The sequence below is a fragment of the Mustelus asterias genome, chromosome 25, assembly GCF_964213995.1.
Source record: "Mustelus asterias chromosome 25, sMusAst1.hap1.1, whole genome shotgun sequence".
Classification (NCBI taxonomy): domain Eukaryota; kingdom Metazoa; phylum Chordata; class Chondrichthyes; order Carcharhiniformes; family Triakidae; genus Mustelus; species Mustelus asterias.
In genome coordinates, this window is record NC_135825.1 from 51,373,507 (window position 1) to 51,399,405 (window position 25,899).

Genomic DNA, 25,899 nt, shown 5'->3' on the forward strand with positions numbered 1-25,899 from the left:
ATTAATCCAAAACTAAAAAATATTAATCACTTTTAAATATCCCATTTCTCAGCCATACCTGCTAAAGACTATCACAGTCCCTTCACCTTCTTACAGCTTTTCAGATGCAACATTTTGCCATTTTTAGATTAATGCAGACACAAAGAGCCCAAATTTCTGTCAAATTCTTATCTTTTTTTAAAGAATGACCTTGGCCATTGATCATTCCCCAAAATTTGAGGAATTCAAGACCTCATCTGATTTTAAGGGTGTTGTTTTAGCCTACATTTCTCACTGGGTTTTCTCCCTATTAGCTCAAAATTTCACAATTCTCTCGCCCTCTATTTTTTTTGGTTGTATTACAGCTTGGCACGGCTCCTGCCCAATTCTCAGACCGCAAGAAGCTACAAATCAAATGTTTGCATCATAATTGCCTGTTTCACCACAAGAGACCACAGGAGGGCGCTGTTTCTCCCACTCTGCAGAATCGCTCTTCCGAGCAGAGGAGGGCGCTCTAACTCTCCTTCGCCTGCAGTACAAGATTGGCACCAGAGGAGGGCGCTCTAGCTCCCTCTCCCCAGTACAGACTTCGCGATGTGGAGATGCGGGCGTTGGACTGGGGTTGGCAATAAGAAGTCTCACAACACCAGGTTAAAGTCCAACAGGTTTATTTGGCAGCACAAGCTTTCGGAGTCTCAGGCTCCTTCTTCAGGAGCTGTTTTCAATCCCCATTTCCTTGGGATGAAAAGAGTGATATGGAGATGCCGGCGTTGGACTGGGGTAAACACAGTAAGAAGTTTAACAACACCAGGTTAAAGTCCAACAGGTTTATTTGGTAGCAAAAGCCACACAAGCTTTCGGAGCTCTTAGCCCCTTCTTCAGGTGAGTGGGAATTCTGTTCACAAACAGAGCATATGAAGACACAAACTCAATTTACATGAATAATGGTTGGAATGCGAATACTTACAACTAATCAAGTCTTTAAGAAACAAAACAATGGGAGTGGAGAGAGCATCACGACAGGCTAAAAAGATGTGTATTGTCTCCAGACAAGACAGCCAGTGAAACTCTGCAGGTCTAGGCAACTGTGGGGGTTACAAATAGTGTGACATGAACCCAATATCCTGGTTGAGGCCGTCCTCGTGTGTGCGGAACTTGGCTATCAGTTTCTGCTCAGCGACTCTGCGCTGTCATGTGTCGCGAAGGCCGCCTTGGAGAACGCTTACCCGAATATCAGAGGCCGAATGCCCGTGACCGCTGAAGGGTAACAAAGAGTGCCAGAGGACATTGTCAGGGGCCGGGTGGGGGCGGGGGGGGGGGGGCGTAGGGGGAAGGGGGAGGTCCAGGAGGGTTTGGTTGATTTCAGCGCAGTTGGGAATCCATGCATATACCTATATCTGCATTTGATAGAATCTTTCTAGTAGTAGCACTCTGAACCTTTGACACAACCTAATAAGCATTATGGCAACTGAAGTTAGTTCCAATTAACGCCATACAGCTATTGTTGTGGATCCTGGATGATCTCAAGAAGGCAGTAGCTTATTTTAACATTTAAAATATATAACTCAATCTGAAACAATTTGGCACTATCTATAATTTCAACAGCAACAAGACTGTGGCAAGGACCCGAATAAATCCCAAGATTCAATGAAATTAGTTTATGGCGATAGTGTAAAATGGGTGATCAGAGTTCACCACCAGTTACACCTCTCTCCTGACTTTCTGAGAGGGATGGAAAATGAGCAGCAAATCCAAAACCACTCATTTCAGGCAAATGGCAAAAGTCAAATTGCTCCCAATCTTTCAATATTGATCATCAAAAGGAAAGAAAATGACTGCCTGAAATATTTGTACTTACCATGTTATCACATTTGTCTGCAGTTCCTGGTGTTATTTCATGTTAGTTATTATTTATGTACACCAGATATTTATTTCATTCTCTTAACTTTGGTCTCTTCCATTTAATTGATTTTATGCTTTTATATCTAATTTATTACTGTGATTATTTATTTTTGTATTTATGTTTGATGTTTAAGATTAGGATACAGTTCTGACCCCCATGGGGATCTGAATCGCCAATTTACTGAGCAGCGCCATCCCCCAAATGACTGCAGATTTTTTCTCACTGTAATCGTTAAAGCATGGTCTTTTCTGTAACAGTAGTTGTAAACATCTGTTCACACATGAAAAAGATAAAATTACATACATCAAATGCAAGAATTAAAGTAATCAGCAAAGTAAATTCGCAGCTGTATTAAATTACAATTTCATAAATCCTACAGAATTACTATTGTGAAAATAAAGACAGAATTCGCTGGCAGCTAGCGAATGGAAATTACATTCCAAATTAATACTGGGTACTGATAATGACACAGCAAAACTGAAGCTTCACAAGGTCAAGAAAATCAAAACAAGCAAAAAGCAAAAAATGCTATCCCAGGAAGAACATTACATAGCAAATTATACAAGTAAATTCTACAACATTTTAAGCAGCAGTAACATATTGACATTTATGGCTAAATTAAATGCCGGTGCATGGTATAGGAAGTTGTTGGGGATGGCACAGCTGAAGGTCTCTGGATACGGCCCCGGGATCAGTGTCCCTGGAGACCGCAGGTGAAAACAGTAAGAAGTTTAACAACACCAGGTTAAAGTCCAACAGGTTTATTTGGTAGCAAAAGCCACACAAGCTTTCGAAGCTCTAAGCCCCTTCTTCAGGTGAGTGGGAATTCTGTTCACAAACAGAGCTTATAAAGACACAGACTCAATTTACATGAATAATGGTTGGAATGCAAATACTTACAACTAATCAAGTCTTTAAGAAACAAAACAATGGGAGTGGAGAGAGCATCAAGACAGGCTAAAAAGATGTGTATTGTCTCCAGACAAGACAGCCAGTGAAACTCTGCAGGTCCACGCAACTGTGGGAGTTACAAATAGTGTGACATGAACCCAATATCCCGGTTGAGGCCGTCCGCGTGTGTGCGGAACTTGGCTATCAGTTTCTGCTCAGCGACTCTGCGCTGTCGTGTGTCGCGAAGGCCGCCTTGGAGAACGCTTACCCGAATATCAGAGGCCGAATGCCCATGACCGCTGAAGTGCTCCCCAACAGGAAGAGAACAGTCTTGCCTGGTGATTGTCGAGCGGTGTTCATTCATCCGTTGTCGCAGCGTCTGCATAGTTTTCCCAATGTACCATGCCTCGGGACATCCTTTCTTGCAGCGTATCAGGTAGACAACGTTGGCCGAGTTGCAAGAGTATGTACCGTGTACCTGGTGGATGGTGTTCTCACGTGAGACCGCAGGTGAAACAGGCTCTTGCGTCGCTGCCTGGGCGAGCTGAATTCCTTATCCCTAGCCCGTGTCCTCCACCTCTACCCCAACTGGCCGGTGTATAATACATTATCTGTAACCTTACTTCTCGATTTTGGCTTCTGGTACTGGAACGGGCATTCACAGTGCTGGAGGGCTCCAACAAGCTTGGGTAGGTCCTGTCTTCCCTCCCACCCAACACAAGTCATTGCAAACATTTTCATCAAATCAGGATGCAACCCCCGTACAAGAATATTTACAAGCGCTGACATTCCAGCGTTGTGAGATATATCCAAACAATTCATGAACACCGAGCGAAACCTCTCTACATAATACATCCTTATCAGGTTCCTGTACCGTGCTATGTATCCTATGCCAATGTACGTTTAGAGTCCAGACTATTAAAATACAGCCCATAGAAAAAAAAATCTAAGGGATCAATGTTCTTCCTGGGATAGCACTTTTTGCTTTGTGCTTGTTTTGATTTTCTTGACCTTGTGAAGCTTCAGTTTTGCTGTGTCATTATCAGTACCCAGTATTAATTTGGAATGTAATTTCCATTCGCTAGCTGCCAGCGAATTCTGTCTTTATTTTCACAATAGTAATTCTGTAGGATTTATGAAATTGTAATTTAATACAGCTGGGAAAGGCACGGAGGGGCAATTGTCACACCGGTGCGGGGGGGGGGGGGGGGGGCGGGGGTGCCTGGGATCTGGTTCGGGATGAGATGGGGGTTTTTGGAGATCCAGCTGCTACGAATCCTGAGGGGCCCGCGAGGGGGGAATCCCCACTGATAGTCCTGTCAGGAACAACGGCAGGGAGGGTCCACCCATATGGAGGGGGGAGATTTTGTGTGGTTTCAGCTGGACTCAACTGTGAGTTCGGTGAAGGAGGATACGGGGCGACCAACCTTCCTCCTCATCATCATCCTGTTCTGCAGAAAGTGATTTTTTGTTTGTTTGTGAGGAGCTGCACAACCGAGATCTTGGCTTTATCAGCTCCGTAACAATTCCTTAGTTCCTCAGATCTTCTAGCATTCTCTAAACCCCTTTTCCTGGACTCATCCAACCGCTTCTGCATCTCCATTCGCCAGTGGAAATTTGCAGACCACTCCACGTTTCTCTTACCTTTCTTTTCCTTTACTCTTAACCCCCATCCCAAAGTCTCAATGCAGTCTCTTTGAAGGAGGTTCGTATACCGACCCTAATGAATTTCCCATGATCAAAGAGGGGATCTGTTCTATCCTGCCGCCCGGCGTGAGAAACGGTTACACACAGACAAAAAACGAACACAGCCAAAACATTCAAGATGAATGAAAAAGGCTAACAAAGGGTTAAAACACTGACGAGCAGCGCGAGATCATCTGGCTCAGTGCCATCATGTGGCTGAAAAGGGTATAACAGCAAAAAGATCTGAATCAATTTGGAATTAATTAATCAATCAAATCAGGACCGCGGTTTTCCAGGGACTCGAACCCTGACAAAATGACTATACAGGGGGTCCAACCCCCAACATTTAGTTGTACCCTCAGGGGACTAGAACCCCCACCTCATGCCTACCTGGTAACGCCACACAGGACAACATGTGCATTCCCCTGGCCAAGTTGTCTCAATGCCCAAAAATCAGGCAGCCGTTGTCTCCGAGCCCTTGGTCAGCGAAGCACTATGTTTTCTTCCCATGTAGACACTCCAGGGGTTTGTAATCTCGGTGGAACCTCCAAAAACTGTTAGTTTTCTCTTGGGTAACAACAATCTAAAGGCTTGCAGTTGACTCAACACAAACAGCGCTGGACACCATGCATCCAATGTAAGGGCTTTAATTACTTGTGCACAAGAAGAACTCTCCACGGCCAAATCAGATTGACCGGAGTGGCTCTGAGGTTGCAGAGAAACAGCTCAGCAGTTATATTCAACTACAGCAAATTAGGAACAAGAGATTTTTCACATCTTTCATTGGCATCCATATCCACCAATCATAGCATAGCCCTTTTGCCCTTTCTTATCCAATAGATCCCGGCTCGGGTCACTGTCTGTGTGGAGTTTGCACATTCTCCTCGTGTCTGCGTGGGTTTCCTCCGGGTGCTCCGGTTTCCTCCCACAGTCCAAAGATGTGCGGGTTAGGTTGATTGGCCAGGTTAAAAAATTTCCCCTTAGAGTCCTGGGATGTGTAGGTTAGAGGGATTAGCGGGTAAAATATGTGGGGGTAGGGCCTGGGTGGGATTGTGGTCGGTGCAGACTCGATGGGCCAAATGGCCTCCTTCGGCACTGTAGGGTTTCTATGATTTCTATGATTTCTATGAAAACCAATCCTTTATTAGTGTAATATGTCCCCATATCTTGCTGTTTCGTAATTGCCATGGTAACTTGTTTTTTGTTTTAATCCTACTGTCCTGACCTGGAATGCAGTGTTTTTGGAACAAGATTTTAGACATACTCGCTTATCCTGCATACGTCAGTGTTGGCCTCACTGAAGGCCGTGTTTGGTTAATAATCATTTTCCATTACTTGACAGATTTTTTTACAATTATTGAACTTTAATTTTCCCAATTATTGTAACCTAACTTCCACAGCTGGTTAGCCTGACCTTGGTGATTCTAAAGATTTTAGAATCCATTATTATGGATGGGGTTTTGGAATACTTGGAAGTGCATGGTTACGTAGGGCAACGTCAGCATGGTTTCATCAAGGGAAGGTTATGCCTGACAAATGGCTTATAATTCTTTGAGAAGGTGTCAGGCAGGTTATACAAAGGAGAGCCAGTTGATGTTATCTGTTAGGTTTTCAAGAAGGCATTTGTCCAGGTGCTGCACAGGAGGCTGCTGAATAAGATAAGACCTGATGTTAGAGGCAACGTAAACGCACGCATAGCAGATTGGCTGACTGGCAGGAAGTAGAGTGTGGGGATAAAAGTGTTCTTATCTGGATGACAGCCAGTGACTGGCGGAGATCCACAGGGGGCAGTGTTGGGACCACAACTTTTCACTTGATATATCAATGATCTAGATGAAGGATGTGAGGTCATTGTAGGTAAGTTTTCAAATGATGCAAAGACTGGTGGAGTGCCAACTAGTATTAAGGAGGCATGGAGGCTGCTGAAGGACTTGGACAGGTTAGGAGAATGGGCATAAAAGTGGCAGATGTAATACGACAGAGGAAATGTGAAGCTATTCTCTTTAGTGGGGAGAATAGAGGTGCAGGGTATGTTCTATCTGGGGATAGAATTCAGAAATCAGAAGTGCAAAAGGACGTGGGATCCCAGGACAGGATTGTCTTAACATTAACGTGCAGGTTGAGTTGGTACTTAGGAAGGCAATCCAATGTTCTTCATTTTGAAAGGACTAGAATACAAAAACAGTGATGTGCTGCTGAGGCATTATAAGGCACTGGTGAGAGTATTTTTGGGCTCCGTATCTAAGCAAGGAAGTGCTGGCCCGAGAGAGTGTCCAGAGGAGGTTCACAAGAATGATCCCAGGAATTTATAATGTGACGTATGAGGAGTATTCTCAGACTCTGGGTCTGTACCCGATGGAGTTTAGAAGGCTGTGGGAGGCTTTGGGGGATGGGGGGGGGGGGGCGGGGGGGGGGAGCGGAGGGGGTGGGGGGGTCTCATTGAAACTTGCAGAGTACTAAACGGCATGGATAGAGTGGACGTGTGAATGAAGTTTTCATTGTAGGAGAGACAAGGATCGGAGAGCACAGCCTCATATTAAAGGGATGACACTTTAGAACCGAGATGAGCATGAATTTCTTCAGCCAGAGGATAGTGAATCTATGCAATTCATTGGCACAGAAGGTTGTGGAGACCAAATCATTGAGTGTGACAGGGATAGATAGGTTCTGGATTGGTAAGGGGATCAAAGGTTAGAGGGAGAAGTGGGTTGAGAAACTTTTTAGCCATGATTGAATAGCGGAGCTATCCATGGGCCGAATGGCCTAATTCTACTCCTATATTTTATGCCTTATTGAACACTTTACATTGGCTGTGGATGCCATGAAGCCTCGTGGGTACAGGCCAAAGATACAGGATATCAACTCCACAGGCACACAATGAATGAGCAATCTGTAACTCGCCAACGCATTTCAACATCAATTTGAGAGCCAACGATCTCCATTTCCTGGATAGGTACGGGTGGCAGATACTTGTGAAGGGCCATTGCATATTCCCTTCAACATCACTTCTTGATTTGAACTATATCACTATTCTTTCCATGTTGTTTGGTCAGAAGCTGCAGATATTTCACTATGAACGCTTCAATTTCACAGACTGCAAATTAGTTGCAAATTGTTCAACAACAAACATCAGCATATTTCATGACGCTTCAAAGGGAAAAGTGGAGAATCGTTATGTGTAAAGAGCACAGGTTGAAGAACTGGAAATTGGGAGCTCCTTGAAAGAGCCAACCGGGAGACGATCGGCCAAATGGCAGCCTACTCTGCAGAACGATCCTTACTGACAGCACGGTACGATTTCCTTTAAACATTTGCCGGATCAATGTTAACAGAGACAGGATTTCTGTAAATCACTAAAATAAATTAACTTTCAACAAACATTTGTTCTTTGATTCTCGTCATCCATTTTCTCAGTTTAAAGATAGCGAACTTAAAATACTTGTGTTGGAACATAAAGCATTTTTTGTTTGAGAACTTGTGAGACTACTAACTATGCCTTACTCTGCAACACAGTAAGAGTTTTAACAACACCAGGTTAAAGTCCAACAGGTTTATTTGGTAGCAAATGCCATTAGCTTTCAGAGAGCTGCTCCTTCGTCAGATAGAGTGGATATCTGCTCTCAAACAGGGCATACAGAGACACAAAATCAAGTTACAGAATACTGATTAGAATGCGAATCTCTACAACCAACCAGATCTTAAAGATACAGACAATGTAAGTGGAGGGAGCATTAAGCACAGGTCAAAAAGATGTGTATTGTCTCCAGACAGGACAGCCAGTGAGATTCTGCAAGTCCAGGAGGCAAGCTGTGGGGGTTACTGATAGTGTGACACAAAACCCAAGATCCCGGTTTAAGCCATCCTCATGTGTGCGGAACTTGGCTATCAGTTTCTGCTCAGTGACTCTGCGCTGTTGTATGTCGTGAAGGCCGCCTTGGAGAACGCCCATCCGAAGATCAGAGGCTGAATGCCCATGACCGCTCAAGTGCTCCCCCACAGGAAGAGAACAGTCTTGCTTGGTGATTGTCGAGCGGTGTTCATTCATCCATTGTCGTAGCGTCTGCATGGTTTCCCCAATGTACCATGCCTTGGGACATTCTTTCCTGCAGCATATCAGGTAGACAATATTGGTTGAGTTCCAAGAATAGGTACCGTGTACCTGGTAGATGGTGTTCTCACGTGAGATGATGGCATCCGTGTCGATGATCCGGCACGTCTTGCAGAGGTTGCTGTGGCAGGGTTGTGTGGTGTCGTGGTCACTGTTCTCCTGAAGGCTGGGTAGTTTGCTGCAGACAATGGTCTGTTTGAGGTTGTGCGGTTGTTTGAAGGCAAGAAGTGGGGGTATGGAGATGGCCTTGGCGAGATGCTCGTCTTCATCAATGACATGTTGAAGGCTCCAGAGGAGATGCAAGTTAGCAAGGAATGAGCTGAAAAAGGGGCTTAGGAGAGCTAGGAGGGGACATGAGAAGTCCTTGGCGGGTTGGATCAAGGAAAACCCCAAGGCTTTTTACTCTTATGTGAGGAAGAAAAGAATGCCCAGGGTGAGGTTAGGGCCGGTCAAGGACAGTAGTGGGAACTTGTGTATGGAGTCAGTAGAGATAGGCGAGGTGATGAATGAATACTTTTCTTCAGTGTTCACCAAGGAGAGGGGCCATGTTTTTGAGGAAGAGAAGGTGTTACAGGCTAATAGGCTGGAGGAAATAGATGTTCGGAGGGAGGATGTCCTGGCAGTTTTGAATAAACTGAAGGTTGATAAGTCCCCTGGGCCTGATGAAATATATCCTAGGATTCTTTGGGAGGCAAGGGATGAGATTGCAGAGCCTTTGGCTTTGATCTTTGGGTCCTCACTGTCCACGGGGATAGTGCCAGAGGACTGGAGAATGGTGAATGTTGTTCCTCTGTTTAAGAAAGGGAATAGAAATGACCCTGGTAATTATAGACCGGTTAGTCTTACTTCGGTGGTTGGTAAATTGATGGAAAAGGTCCTTAGGGATGGGATTTACGACCATTTAGAAAGATGCGGATTAATCTGGGATAGTCAGCACGGATTCGTGAAGGGCAAGTCGTACCTCACAAATTTGATTAAATTTTTTGAGGAGGTAACTAAGTGTGTTGATGAAGGTAGGACAGTTGATGTCATATACATGGATTTTAGTAAGGCGTTTGATAAGGTCCCCATGGTCAGCTTATGATGAAAGTGAGGAGGTGTGGGATAGAGGGAAAGTTGGCCGATTGGATAGGTAACTGGCTGTCTGATCGAAGACAGAGGGTGGTGGTCGATGGAAAATTTTCGGAATTGGAGGCAGGTTGCTAGCGGAGTGCCACAGGGATCAGTGCTTGGTCCTCTGCTCTTTGATTTTTATCAATGACTTAGAGGAGGGGGCTGAAGGGTGGATCAGTAAATTTGCTGATGACACCAAGATTGGTGGAGTAGTGGATGAGGTGGAGGGCTGTTGTAGGCTGCAAAGAGACATAGATAGAATGCAAAGCTGGACTGAAAAATGGCAAATGGAGTTTAACCCTGATAAATGTGAGGTGATTCATTTTGGTAGGACAAATTTAAATGTGGATTACAGGGTCAAAGGTAGGGTTCTGAAGACTGTGGAGGAACAGAGAGATCTTGGGGTCCATATCCACAGATCTCTAAAGGTTGCCACTCAAGGGGATAGAGCTGTGAAGAAAGCCTATAGTGCGTTAGCTTTTATTAACAGGGGGTTGGAGTTTAAGAGCCGTGGGGTTATGCTGCAACTGTACAGGACCTTGGTGAGACCACATTTGGAATATTGTGTGCAGTTCTGGTCACCTCACTGTAAGAAGGATGTGGAAGCGCTGGAAGGAGTGCAGAGGAGATTTACCAGGATGCTGCCTGGTTTGGAGGGTAGGTCTTATGAGGAAAGGTTGAGGGAGCTAGGGCTGTTCTCTCTGGAGCGGAGGAGGCTGAGGGGAGACTTAATAGAGGTTTATAAAATGATGAAGGGGATAGATAGAGTGAACATTCAAAGACTATTTCCTCGGGTGGATGGAGCTATTACAAGGGGGCATAACTATAGGGTTCGCGGTGGGAGATATAGCAAGGATATCAGAGGTAGGTTCTTTACGCAGAGAGTGGTTGGGGTGTGGAATGGACTGCCTGCAGTGATAGTGGAGTCAGACACTTTAGGAACATTTAAGCGGTTATTGGATAGGCACATAGAGCACACCAGGATGATAGGGAGTGGGATAGCTTGATCTTGGTTTCAGAAAGAGCTCGGCACAACATCGTGGGCCGAAGGGCCTGTTCTGTGCTGTACTGTTCTATGTTCTATGTTCTATGTAGCTTCTCCGCCCCGGGGAAGTACTGGATGACGAAGGGTACTCTGTTCACCGTGTCCCGTGTTTGTCTTCTGAAGAGGTCGGTGCGGTTTTTCGCTGTGGCGCGTCGGAACTGTCGATCGATGAGTCGAGTGCCATATCCTGTTCTTATGAGGGCATCTTTCAGTGTCTGGAGGTGTCTGTTGCGATCCTCCTCATCTGAGCAGATCCTGTATATACGGAGGGCTTGTCCATAGGGGATGGCTTCTTTAACATGTTTAGGGTGGAAGCTGGAGAAGTGGAGCATCGTGAGGTTATCCGTGGGCTTGCGCTACAGTGAGGTGCTGAGGTGACCGTCCTTAATGGAGATGCGTGTGTCCAAGAATGCAACTGATTCCGGAGAGTAGTCCATGGTGAGTCTGATGGTGGGATGGAACTTGTTGATGTCATCATATAGTTATTTCAGTGATTATTCGCCATGAGTCCAAAGGAAGAAAATGTCATCGGTGTATCTAGTATATAGCATCGGTTGAAGGTCCTGTGCGGGAAGAAGTCTTCTTCGAACCTGTGCATGAAGATGTTGGCATGTTGAGGTGCGAATTTGGTCCCCATGGCTGTTCCGTGTGTCTGGATGAAGAACTGGTTGTTGAAGGTGAAGACATTGTGGTCCAGGATGAAGCGGATGCATTGTAAAATTGCATCTGGAAACTGGCAGTTGTCGGCGTTGAGTACGGAGGCAGTTGCAGCAATGCCATCATCATGGGGGATGCTGGCGTAGAGTGCCGAGACATCCATTGTGAAGAGGAGTGCTCCTGGTTAAACTGCTCCATGTGTGTTGAGTTTCTGTGGGAAGTCCGTAGTGTCACGAGAAAAGCTGGGGGTTCTTTGTACAATGGGTTTCAGGATGCCCTTGACATAGCCGGAGAGGTTCTCGCACAGGTTCCCATTGCATTCAGCCTCTGATCTTTGGGTGGCTTTCTCCAAGGCGGCCTTCACGGCACACGACAGCGCAGAGTCGCTGGGCAGAAACTGATGGCCAAGTTCCACAGACATGAGGACGGCCTAAACCGGGATCTTGGGTTTATGTCACACTATCAGTAACCCCCACAGCTTGCCTCCTGGACTTGCAGAATCTCACTGGCTGTCCTGTCTGGAGACAATACACATCTTTTTGACCTGTGCTTAATGCTCCCTCCACTCACATTCTCTGTATCTTTAAGACCTGGTTGGCTGTAGAGTTTCGCATTCTAATTAGTATTCTGTAACTTGATTTTGTGTCTCTGTATGCCCTGTTTGAGAGCAGATATCCACTCCATCTGACGAAGGAGCAGCGCTCCGAAAGCTAATGGCATTTGCTACCAAATAAACCTGTTGGAATTTAACCTGGTGTTGTTAAAACTCTTTCTATGTTTACTCCAGTCCAACGCCGGCATCTCCACATCATTACTCTGCAACTGCAGATAAAGAACATTCGTGATCCACTCGTCACATTATCACTCTGAGCGGATCAGTTCAAGATAAGGAATACTCTGAACTTGGTACTTGGGTTCCTGCTGCTGATAAAGAGCATCATTGCTGATGGAAAAAAAATGAACGCAAGGGGTATACCTGCAGGTTAGTAAGTCGTTCAGTAAAAGAACTACTGAAACATTACCGGAAACATGTTCATGTCAAGCCTCAAGCCTATATTCCTATTCATTTGGATCATGGATGATGCATGCATAAAATCCATCAACTGGCTTGGCTCAAAATCCGATCAAGGCCTTTGCAAGTGGAATGCTAAAGATTTCAGTTTTGAAACTAACTTCAACTTCACCTATTAACCTGCAGTTCTCCATATTAGTTTTTTATCTCTCGTCCAGTGCCTTGTACATCCTGGTATGCCGCTGGAAAGTCTCCTCGTGCTACCCACACCTCTGCTGATTTAGTTGAAAGACCTCCAAACAGCAATAACAAAAGAGAACAAAGCATTATCTCTGGTCAGGTGCAACATCCCCGGATTGTACAAGTGTTTTTTTCCCCATAGTCCATTCCAATGCAGCATGAAACTAACCCCCTCATTCCTGCACCATCCGTGGATCCAGGAATTCATCTGCCGTGTTCCTCTATTCATGTATTCCCAGTTAGCACTAGGAGTTACCCTTAGAGTTATGCATCCATGATCCATCATGCAAATTGTCCACAAAGCTCCATGCATTTTCTTTGCAGGACCTCATCTCGGCACCAATGTGTACAAAAACCAATTGCTTTTCATACTCCGTGGAATAATTTGCTGCAGCCAGTTCTATGGCATGCTTGACTTCATGGAAATCATAGAAACCCTACAGTGCAGAAAGAGGCCATTTGGCCTATCGAGGCTGCACCGACCACAGTCCCACCCAGGCCCTACCCCCATATCACTACATATTTACCCGCTAATCCCTCTAACCTACGCATCTCAGGACACCAAGGGGCAATTTTAGCATGGCCAATCAACCTAACCCGCACATCTTTGGACTGTGGGAGGAAACCGGAGCACCCGGAGGAAACCCACGCAGACACAAGGAGAATGTGCTAACTCCACACAGACAGTGACCCAAGCCGGAAATCGAACCCAGGTCCCTGGAGCTGTGAAGCAGCAGTGCTAACCACTGTGCTACCGTGCCGTGCCGCCCATCTTTGATGCAACATTTCATCCTTGGGTCAAACATACTGACACAAAAATGGATGTCCATTCCCCAGCACATGAATAACATGTTACCGCTGCATAAAGCTGGCTCTGACTGCACCACTGTTAGGGACAGACGGCCTGAGCAGCTTCCAAAGCTTAAAAAGCGATCCATGAGTGGATTCCCAATGGACTCCTGCATTATCTGCCACCTCTGTTGTAATTCTTGTGACACCCATTCCCTGTTTGCATCCCTTTGTGCAACTCTGTGAACATACTATCCCGGTAGCTCTCAGCCTCCGGATGAGCCCAGTAAATCAATCGTCTACTCCAGCTCTGAAGACCAGAACTCAATTATCTGCAGCTGACATAAGGTCCTTCATATGGAGTTGTCTAGGACACTAATATCATCTATGGATTTGCATATTTTACCAGACAAGCATTCCACTGAGCTGAGATTCGCCACCATGACATATCTTTAATTATGTTATTGATAAAAAGAGGAGACGTGGCGGATTGCTTTGAGCTAGAGCATGGCAAATCGGTGGAATTCATTGCCACTGAAGGCTGTGTAGCCCAGGTCATTGAATGTGTTTAAGACAGAGATAAATAGGTTCTTTATTGGTAACGTTTTCAAAGGTGACGGGGAAAAGGCGGGAGAATGGGTTTGAGAAACTTATCAGCCATGATTGAACGGTGGAGAAGATATGATCGGCCTAATGGCCTCCTTTAGGTCCTATATCTTATAGTCTTTTTCATTTATATATACAATAATTTGATTCCTCTTATTGTCTTTGTGCATTGAACATAACTTTTCATTATTTAAGAAGCTGGATTTTGACACAATGCCACTTAAAATTAACATTTAACAACACAACACTTACAAGTTTCCTGTAACGTCACTGCTGCTGACCCCACCGCCCACACACACACATGCACACATACATATACACTCACATACATAAACACTCACACACACTCTCTCACACACACTTACACACTCACACGCGCATACACACAAACACACACATACTCACACACACATAAACACAAACACTCACACATACACACACATTCGCACACACGTACACACACACACAACCACACACATACACACTCACACATGTATGTACACACACTCACACACAAACACACAATCCTGCTTCACAGTGTTGAAGTGCTCATGGATTCTGCTCAAATGTTTTGTAAGACATATTTTTATTGGAATCACGTTTGCAACCTGAAATTTTCGCTATGGTAAACTGGTGATGAAATTTTCAAGAGTTTGTCCTACTGAGTTAATCGTATTTAAGGATTTGTTATCAACGGGTCTGAAAAAAGTTTTTTTTTAAACTAGAATATAGGTTGAACCAAAAATGTGGTTCTGTAACACCTAACACAAAATTGTAAAACTGTGGCCGACATACTGCACACTACTTAGTGTCACCCATGACCAAATGCACCAAATAGTCTTATTGCAGTGCCAACATTGTCGACATTTAACGATCCAAATGTGTTTTTTGCTTCTCATTTGTAAACCCAGAAGAAAAGGACTGTTTCCACTAACTTAAGTTTAATTTCATTCAGAAAAGAAACGGTTTTAACTATTCTCTCCCTCAAATAAATATTGGTTAGTAGTCCACGTCTCCTAATTGAAGTTCCAAAAAGAGTTTTCATTATTTTACACCTGTTGGGAATGATAAATAATATGAAAGCTGCATTATGACATCATACTTAATGTTTTTGGCAACTTTCGTTCCAGACTTCAGATAAACGAGATACAAAATCTAAAATGCATTTCCTGATCTCAAAATTGTAAATTGAAGGGGTGAACTGAATTTGTTTGTTCAATGACTGTAATTAGTGTCTGTCTCCCTCGACTGTGTTACTGTGTAACTGGAGATTTTCCCCATCAGTTTATAAGAGACAGAAGTTAATGTGCTATATCTTGGTCTGAGTGAGTCGATCAGCCCAGACACCAGCAGGGAGCAGCAGCTCAAAAGTGACAAGAAATAATGGGACATGCATGTGGTATTCACTGTAATACTGGAGATAGAAAAGATTTACTATCCCATCCTGGCTGTGGTCGGAGTTCCTGGTATGTAACTACATCCTTCTAATACTTGCTTAAATGATTAAATGTGCGGCTGTGGTTTTTTTTCCATGATGTGTTCACATTCAATAATTCATCCACTGCTCTAGTTTTGCTTTGGGACAGATACTGTTCTGTGGTTGTGACATGTGATGGGCTCATTCTCAGCCTTTCATTTTCTGACTGCCACCATTTGGAAAGCTCCTTGGTCATTATTTTACTCTGCATGAAATAGTCAAATTTAGATTAAAAACGCTGCTTGTTCCCAAAATGTGAGATATGACCAGATATTAACACATATAAACTTTTATGAATTGTGCCTTGTGTGAACATTTAAATACAGTAAGAAAGTTGGGCAAATTGGATCACAGAATATATCGTAGGGTACTCTAACCACCTGGCAATAATATAATATATAGTGAATGTATAACCTTTTGCAATCTGATCCAACTCTAGCTGGCAGACTGACATTTTGTCATCCCTTGCTGCATATGAGTCTTATTTCTGGCTGCTTAGAATAAATAATACCGTGCATGCTTATCTTTAACATCTATATACAGCCGCATTTCAACGTATCACTTGAAAGAAATAATATTCTGATTAAAAGCCCTGAGCGCATGCCAGGAAATTGCCTGTGGCAGATCTGTCCCAGCCACATTTAGCACCGTGCAACTGATTATCCCGATGGTCACTCGCGTTAATACAAGTGAGATCAGCTATTGATTATTTTGACTACATCAACAGTTTTGGCACTGCAGATTCTATCTGACTGCGTTTTGTTGCAATGGTTAATCAAATCTAACTGACATTTGTAATAATCTGAAGGAGGAAATTTTCCAGAAAACCATATTTGCATCATCAAACATATTTACATATTGGACTAATTGGCACCACTCATAACGGGCCAACAATGCAGAGGGGCACCCCCGGATGGATATTCGATCGGGTCCCCCCCTGCACAGCTGAGAGACTCACGAATTTCAGAAACTACGGAAGATCCCTAATCTGCCTAGCAACAGCGCGTAGCTGCATTTTAAACTGGCCAAGGCAGACATAAAAATCTGATAAACTAAGAGATAAGGATAAAAGGTTAAGAATGAAATACCCCAGACACCCAACAGGACAGGATGACATTAACACTCAATCTCACAAGCAGGAAACACAGACACGGAACAATAGGATCAATTTAAATAAGAGGACACATAGAGATGGTAATGGGAAACGCATTTAGACACCGGGGCAGGACCAAGTAATCCCATTAACACGAACACACACCATACAAATGCTAATCCATGAAACTTCCTAGGGACTTTTGAAACTGACAGACCACTTTATACATTGTGTAAAAAAAGGCATAATCAAATGTTCCCGCGCGAATTTTGGATCCCTATAAAGATCCAGAGCTGATGTGATTTAATTGAGATCAACGTGGCCAAGCCACTGTTTCTGAGCTGGCTACGGGGGTCTCCCTGGGATCCCAGTAATTGTACAATAAAGACACGCTTTGAACCTTGATTTGCGACTCAACTTCTATTCTGCACTGGTAAGGGATATTTCCCTACAACAAATCCATTTTAGATTTATTCTGGTTGAGATTTGTTACCGATAAAATTTTCACCGAATGCTACTCTATCAGCGATTGTACTCGAATAAAATTATGTGAACCGATTCGTACGTCCAGGTGTCACATCATATCACTCCGTGTGTCAGTGACTCAAGTAAATGCGGTAAAAATAATAATTTGGGAAATGGCAGAGATTGAGAAATGGGCTAGATGAATAGCTGAGCATTTCCGAGTTTGAAGGTTGTACAGATTAGTGTGAACTGATATATTTTTGAATACATCTGTAGAAAGAAAATATGGATTTAATGGAAGTTATCTGCAAGCTATTTATTAATAAAGTCATGTGCAACGATATTGAAAAATACTAGGGCATGCTGGAGGGGCAAGCAGCAAATCATATTTGATATTCGGTTTCCCAAATATAGTTGATTAATGCAAGAAATAGTAAGTTATACTGTACCTTATGAAGCTATCGACGGCCAGTATTAGTGCAACGGGATTATGGTGCATATTGAGAGACTTGGATTTGAATTGACACAGTGGTGCATTCATGACAGAGAAGGATGTTCTAATTGATTTGCTTTTTGCTTCCTGATGATAGAATCAATATTACATGGAAGGCACATGGTGTGAAACCAATAATATTAGGTTATGAAAACAAGTGAGCAGGTAGAACACAATCTTTGGAAGTGTGAGTGCATTCATTTTTTTATTGAAGGAACATGAAAGTAATACATTTTAAAGTGTGAAAACAGTCAGTTATAAAGGGAAACTGAATTGTAAACACAGGATCAAAGAAACATGGAGAATTTAAGGCGCACAAGAGATCACTCATCCATGCACCAGCAAACAATAGAGATCATTAAAAACGATACTGTCTGCTTAGTTTAATCAGAATCCGCAGCATTTTTTCTGCTGCTTGCCAGAATGCATTCATTCAGATGCAGTTCTGGGTACACGCGCAATAGTTTTAACTTTTCAGCCTCAAGCAGTGATTTTCGCGTTTATTCTCGTCTCAAACCATCCTCTGGATGAAATGCGTTCATCCTCATGACAGCCCTGATCCTTCTGCTAACCACTCTGTAGTATTTGACACCTCAGCAAAGTCACACCTCAGTCTTTACTATTCCAAACGAAACAACCAGTCCCTTCCCAATTTTTCAATATGGCTGCAATTTTAAGTCCCTGGTAACATTCTTGCAAAGGTCTGTTCAATTCTCTCCAGAGCAGCGGTTCCCAGACTGTAATGCGGTGACCAGTAGTATGCCGCAAATCTCAGCCATGGCTTTGCCATTTTTTGCGCAGTTACAGAATTGCAGCGTTGCTTCTGCGTTCAATACTTCGTGCAATGGAGAAATACTCTCCATATGCTGTCCTTGCACATTTTGTTCCTGTCCTGCCACCTGCACGGATCTGCATTTACGCATTGCAAAATTCATTCCTCCCTCTCTACCCCTCGCATTTTGATCCCGTTTATTGAGTTTTCACCTTGTGTTGCTTGTATGACCTCTGAACTTCTGACTGTTCCCTTTACTCTCCGGCACCATGGGAATTGGCCAGGTATCCAGCTGAGGTTCCTAAACGTATGCTGTCAGACAATCTGTATTAATTTAACTTTTATTACATCAACCACTAAATCTATCATGTTGCATGCCGTTCCAATATGGAAAATTAGGGATAGTATGCATATAATCAGTATGATTTGGATTATGACCAGGATATAAGAGATAATGTGAATCCATGAGAGTGTTTGTATGTTCGAATGCCAATTGCACAGTTCTTTCTACCATGTGGATGTGTCGATCCGAACATCATTGTGCCGGAAGGCACAAGCCTGCTTCTCAATAGTGTGATATGTATTAAATGGCTTCAGCCTGGTTTTGAATCATTGTCTGATGATGCGGCGAATCTGATTCAACGCTGTGTCAAAATGTCCATCAAACAGTTCTGTTATGTGTAGGTCAACTATTCCTTAGAATCATAGAATCATAGAAACCCTACAGTGCAGAAAGAGGCCATTTGGCCCATCGAGTCTGCACCGACCACAATCCCACCCAGGCCCTAACCCCATATCCCTACATATTTACCCGCTAATCCCTCTAACCTACGCATCTCAGGACACTAAGGGGCAATTTTAGCACGGCCAATCAACCTAACCCGCACATCTTTGGACTCTGAAACATAATTCCTCTCTTGTATAATTCTGCTTTTTCCAACTCCCCTACCATTGCATGTACTATTGGGTTGAAACAGATTATTAGCATGGGGCACAATAAATTATTCCTGCATGGGAGGTTCTGCTGCCATTTGGTAGTGCCATACCTCCTTTCGACCAGATATGCAACATGCGTTGGCTTCTTTGAAGCCCACAGAGCCTCCGTTATGCAATTTACTGCAAAATTAAACCACTGCATTGCCTCTCTTTTTCATGTATTGGATATGTACACATTACTGAGGTGACCCCTATTCAAAACCCATTCAAATCTGTACTGATCATGTTTCCTTCTATTTCCACAGCATAGAAAGGGACATTATGTTACATCACATAATGATTTCCTATTATTGCCCGAATATTTTCTAATCTATATAACTTGGGGTCACTGTTGCAGATGTCAGATCAGCTTTCTCGAAGGTCAACCCAAGGAAAGCGATGGCCCGGATGGGGTACCCAGACAAACACTCAGATCCTGTGCAGATCAGCTGGCAGCAGTATTCACAGACATCTTCAACCTCTCCTTACAGCAATCTGAGATCCCTATCTGCTTCAAGAAGACGACTATCATCCCGGTACCTAAGAAAAATCAAGCAGCGTGCCTTAATGACTATCGGTCGGTGGCTCTGACATCCATCATTATGAAGTGCTTTGAAAGGCTAGTCATTACACGAATCCATTCCAGCCTCATGGACTACCTGGATCCACTACAATTTGTCTACCACGGCAACAGGTTCACGGCAAACGCCATCTCCCTGGCCCTGCACTCAACCCTGGAGCACCTAGATAACAAGGACACCTATGTCAGACTCCTATTTATTGTCTACAGCTCTGCCTTCAACACCATTATTCCCACAAAACGCATCTCCAAATTCCGTGGACTGAGCCTCGGCACCTCCCTTTGCGACTGGATCCTGAACTTCCTACCTCGCAGACCACAATCAGTAAGGAAAGGCAACAACACCTCCTCCACGATAATCCTTAACACAGGTGCCCCACAAGGCTGTGTTCTCAGCCCCCAACTATACTCCTTATGCACCTATGACTGTGTGGCCAAATTCCGCCCCCCCCCAATTTGATTTTCAAGTTTGCTGACGACACCACTGTGGTGGGTCGGATCTCAAACAATGACGAGACAGGGTATTGGAATGAGATAGAGAATCTGGTGAACTGGTGCAGCAACAATAATCTCTCCCTCAGTGTCAACAAAATGAAGGAGATTGTAATCGACTTCAGGAAGCATAAAGGAGAACATGCCCCTGTCTACATCAACAGGGACGAAGTAGAAAGTGTCGAGAGCTTCAAGTTTTTAGGTGTCCAGATCACCAACAGCCTGTCCTGGTCCCCCCTTGCTGACACGATCGCTAAGAATGCCTCCAATGCCTCTACCTTCTCAGAAGACTAAGGAAATTTGGCATGTCAGCTACGACTCTCACCAACTTTTACAGATGTACCATAGAAAGCATTCTTTCTGATTGTATCACAGCTTAGTATGGCTGCTGCTCTGCCCAAGACCGCAAGGAAGTACGAAAGGTCATGAATGTAACCCAATCCATCTCACAAACCAGCCTCCCATCCATTGACTCTATCTAAACTTGCCACCGCCTCGGAAAAGCAGCCAGCATAATTAAGGACCCCACGCACCCCGGACATTCTCTCGTCCACCTGCTTCCATCGGGAAAAAGATACAAAATCTGAGGTCACGTACCAACCGAGTCAAGAACAGCTTCTTCCCTGCTGCCGTCAGACTTTTGAATGGACTTCCCTTGCATTAAGTTGATCTTTCTCGACACCCTAGCTATAACTGTAACACTACATTCTGCACTCTGTCGTTCCCTTCTCTATTGACTCTATGCTTTGTCTGGATAGCGCGCAAGAAACAATACTTTTCACTTTATGTTAATACATGTGACAATAAAAAATCAAATCAAATCAAAAACGGTGCCAGATTTTAACATATTTGTAACATAGACGACTGATAGAATACCCATTAACACATGGGTCTCCATAATACATTCAACATTACTTATATAGACCACATGTTAAGCACCTGAACTGGCATAAGGTCAAACCATGTTTTGTACCTTTATAAATGTTAAATTGTTGTTCATTTCTAACACACGATGGGACAATTCACTCTTTAATTTGCCTCTGATTCTCCTACGTCTGTTCAGCCACCCGTTATCCATATTTGCCGCTGACATCGTTCCTACTTGCCGCATTCAAAATATTATTCCTTATCCTAATCAGTTCATTCATGGTGTCTTAATGATTCTCTAGTTTACTGGACAAGTTCTGAATTCTGGACAAGTTCTGTGTCTGCTATTGGTGTGCACTCAGCTGATTTTTCTTAATCAATAGTCTCATAGCCAGAATGTATTTTTTTACGATGCAGGCTTATAGTCTGGATTTTGTCGCCAACAGTAACTAAATTAATCGAATTAACTATTGCTGTCCCGACATTGAATACTGCAGGTGAATCACTTGTCAAGTTGCAATTTGATGAGTTTTTGCTTCCCGGGTCTGGGAGTGCAACTGTTGTCTGCGTCCCGCTGTTAGATAAGGCAGTTTCAGTCACCAGCTGAATCATCAAGGCCAGATATCGTGCCAAAGAATAGGGTGAAGAGCATTGCGATGTGGTTGAATCAATTTGAGGTTTCCTACAATGGGAACCAGCCAGTGGTTTATATTATCATACAAAATCTGAATAATGTGAGCCAATTCATTGTTCCTGGACACATAGTCGGAGAATGGGTAATTTGGCACAGGTGGCGATGAGTCCTTGACTACCTCTGGCTGGATTGATGCTATTGTTTCGGTGCTGGTGTAATAATGACATCCTGTTTCTTTAGGTGTAATTCCCACACCCATCTTTTATTACAATTTGCCCAATTTAACATCATTAGAGCTACATAAGTTCAAAACAATTTTTTTTCGATGGGTGTTTGAACTCTGGGTAGAGGCTGTTAAGAAATTTATGTAAACATCTCTCTCATTTTAGCAGATAAATGTACATCCAACTTCGCAACCTGTGAATTTGAAGCAAAAGGTGATTTCCTTTCCGAAAAAACCTGAGCCAGATGTCCCATTCCCCGCCCCATCGCCCACTGTGGCGGACAATTCACTGACAATTCAGTTGCAGCAATATTGGATTGCATTTTTAAGTCAATTGTTCTCCAACCTTCACATTTAGCATTCCTTCTGAAGTGTTGCATTCGGCATTGATAGTCGTGTATCAGAACCCTCCCGTGATTCTGAATTGTGATTTTGCTCTGCGTTACCATGGCCAGGATGATCAGCTCCTTAAGGGGTAGCATGATAAATTCATCTTGTAAAATAAGCAAAAAATCACCAGGAATCAGCAGTCGTTCTATGTTAGTTCTGCAAAACAAGATCAATTAGTCATGCGCTTTAGTTGTGTTGAGTGCTGTCTTAATCCATACAGCTGCTAGCACAATTCACTTGCGAAATGTCTCACTCTCTCTCTTTACAGTCCGGTCTCTATTCCACCAATTGATCCATCCCCTTGCAGTGTTAGAGCACTTCCGCTCATCACATCCAATCATCCTGCTATGTGTTTCCCGAAATCCCATTAAGATTTTCGATACTAAATCTCCCCAAACTCCCCTGCATCCTGGATGGCCTGATCTCGAGATTTAGAAACATAGAAACATAGAAAAACGACAGCACAAACAGGCCCTTCGGTCCCACAAGTTGTGCCGAACATATCCCTACCTTTTAGGCCTACCTATAACCCTCCATCCTATTAAGTCCCATGTACTCATCCAGGAGTCTCTTAAAAGTCCCTATTGAATTTGCCTCCACCACCACTGACGACAGCCGATTCCAATCACCGGCCACTCTCTGTGTGAAAAACTTCCCCCTAACATTTCCCCTGTACCTACCCCCCAGCACCTTAAACCTGTGTCCTCTCGTAGCAGCCATTTCCACCCTGGGAAAAAACCTCTGAGAATCCACCCGATCTATGCCTCTCAACATCTTATATACCTCAATTAGGTCTCCTCTCATCCTACGTCTCTCCAAGGAGAAAAGATCGAGTTCCCTCGGCCTATCCTCATAAGGCATGCCATTCAATCCAGGCAACATCCTTGTAAATCTCCTCTGCACCCTTTCAATCATTTCCACATCCTTCCTGTAATGAGGCGACCAAAACTGAGCACAGTACTCCAAGTGGGGTCTGACGAGGGTCTTATATAGCTGCATCATTATCCCCGGACTCCTAAACTCAATCCCTGGATTGATAAAGGCCAGCACACCATACACCTTCTTAACCACCTCCTCCACATGCGGGGCCAATTTTAGAGTCCTACGGACCCGGACCCCAAGGTCCTTCTGATCCTCTACCGTACTAAGAGTCTTTCCCTTAATATTGTACTCCTTCATCCCATTCGACCTGCCAAAATGGACCACTACACATTTATCTGGGTTAAAGTCCATTTGCCACTTCTCTGCCCAGTCTTGCATCCTATCGATGTCCCTCTGTAACTTCTGACATCCCTCCAGACTATCCATCCACAACCCCACCAACCTTTGTGTCATCGGCAAACTTACTAACCCATCCCTCCACCTCCTCATCCAGGTCATTTATGAAAATGAAAACAGCAAAGGTCCCAGAACAGATCCCTGGGGCACACCACTGGTGACCGACCTCCATTTAGAAAAAGACCCAACTATACACACTCTCTGCCTCCTTTGGGCAAGCCCGTTCCGGATCCACAGGGCAGCAGCACCTTGGATCCCATGCCCTCTCACTTTTTCTAGAAGCCTTGCATGGGGGACATTATCGAACGCCTTGTTAAAATCCATATAAACCACATCTACTGCTTTCCCTTCGGCAATGTGTTTAGTCACATTTTCGAAGAACTCCACCAGGCTTGTAAGGCACGATCTGCCTTTGACAAAGCTGTGCTGAGTATTCTTGAGCATATTAAACCTCTCTAAATGCTCATAAATCCTGTCCCTCAGGATCTTCTCCATCAGCTTAACAACCACTGAGGTTAGACTCACCGGTTGGTAATTTCCTGGGCTATCCCTATTCCCCTTCTTGAAAATAGGAACCACATCCGCAATCCTCCAATCCTCCGGCACCTCTCCCGTCTCCATCAACGACACAAAGATCATCGCCAGAGGCTCTGCAATCTCTTCCCTTGCCTCCCACAGTACCCTGGGGTACATCCCATCCGGACCCGGCGACTTATCTATCTTGATGCCATTCAAACATTCCAGCACAACCTCTTTCTTAAAGTCCGCATACTCAATCTTTTCAGTCCATCGCAAGCCCGCAGTACATCCACCCAGGTCCTTTTCCTCTGTGAAAACCGAGGCAAAATACTCATTAAGCAACTCTGCCATTTCTACTGGTTCCGTATGGACTTTCCCACCTTCACTTTTTATAGGCCCTATTCCTTCACGTCTCATCTTTTTACTTTTCACATATTTATAGAACGCCTTAGGGTTCTCCTTAATCCTACCTGCCAAGGCCTTCTCGTGACCCCTTCTGGCTCTCCTAATTTCCTTCTTTAATCCCTTCCTACAAACCATATACTCATCTACATCCTATCTTCGCCAAGCTCTCAAACCTTTTGTACGCTTTCCTTTTCTTTGCCACTAGGTCTCCCACAGCTTTCATGCACCATGGTTCCTTTAACCTACCAACACCTCCCTGTCTGCTTGGAACGTTGTCCTGTAAAACTCTAGACAGACATTCCTTTGTTCATTACGATTCATTCTTTTGACTGTACCTGAACCTTAGAGGTGGGAGGGAAAGTGGGATTTTTATTTCAACCCTAACCATTTAAATAGTGCCTTGAGAAATAGCCCCATGAAATGTTTATCCTATCTGAATTTATCTACAAATATATGCCGTACTGGAGAATCATGTCCTTCAACATTATTCAAGCCACAGCGTTGGTTGAGTAATCTCATGTGGGAAAGGCTTCTACCCATTTCCATTCTTCCTTTACCAGTACCCACCTTGTGCCTAATTCCTATTAATTATTTTTGTTTTTCATGGCCTTCAAGTTGTTTCAACCAAAATGCCTTTTTGCAATTACCTCTCTCATGTTCATCTTATGAGTTGCTCAATGTTATTTTCTCCATTATCTTGATTTGTTTTCACAGATGTATTTTCTCTCATAATTTAGGCTATCCTGGTTGCCAATGTGGTCTCTGACTCTAGATTTTAGCTTCTCTCCGCCTATACAGTTCTAACGTGTCAGGTGATGACAAGATGACCAATTTGAGTTTTCCTAAAGATATTTAAATTGTGTCCCATTCACTAGACTTGATTTCGCGTTTCCTTATACAATCTTATACTCTGCATTTGATTCCCAGATTGTTTATGGTATCGAAGGCCTCTTTGCCTATTGTGTCTGTGCCAGCTCTCGAGAACAGCAACCCAGCTAAGCAAAATCCCCTGCGCTTTCCCCTTAGCCCTGCTGCATTTTATCATCTGGTGGTTACCCAAATCTGATTTCAAATCTGCCTCCATACTCCTGTTTGCCGATCCTAACCAGCTGTTGTATGGTATTATTATTTTATTTTTATTGCTGTAGGTTATTTCGCCAATCAACTTAATTTAGTCATCTCTGGTCCTTCCTTCATATCCAATGGG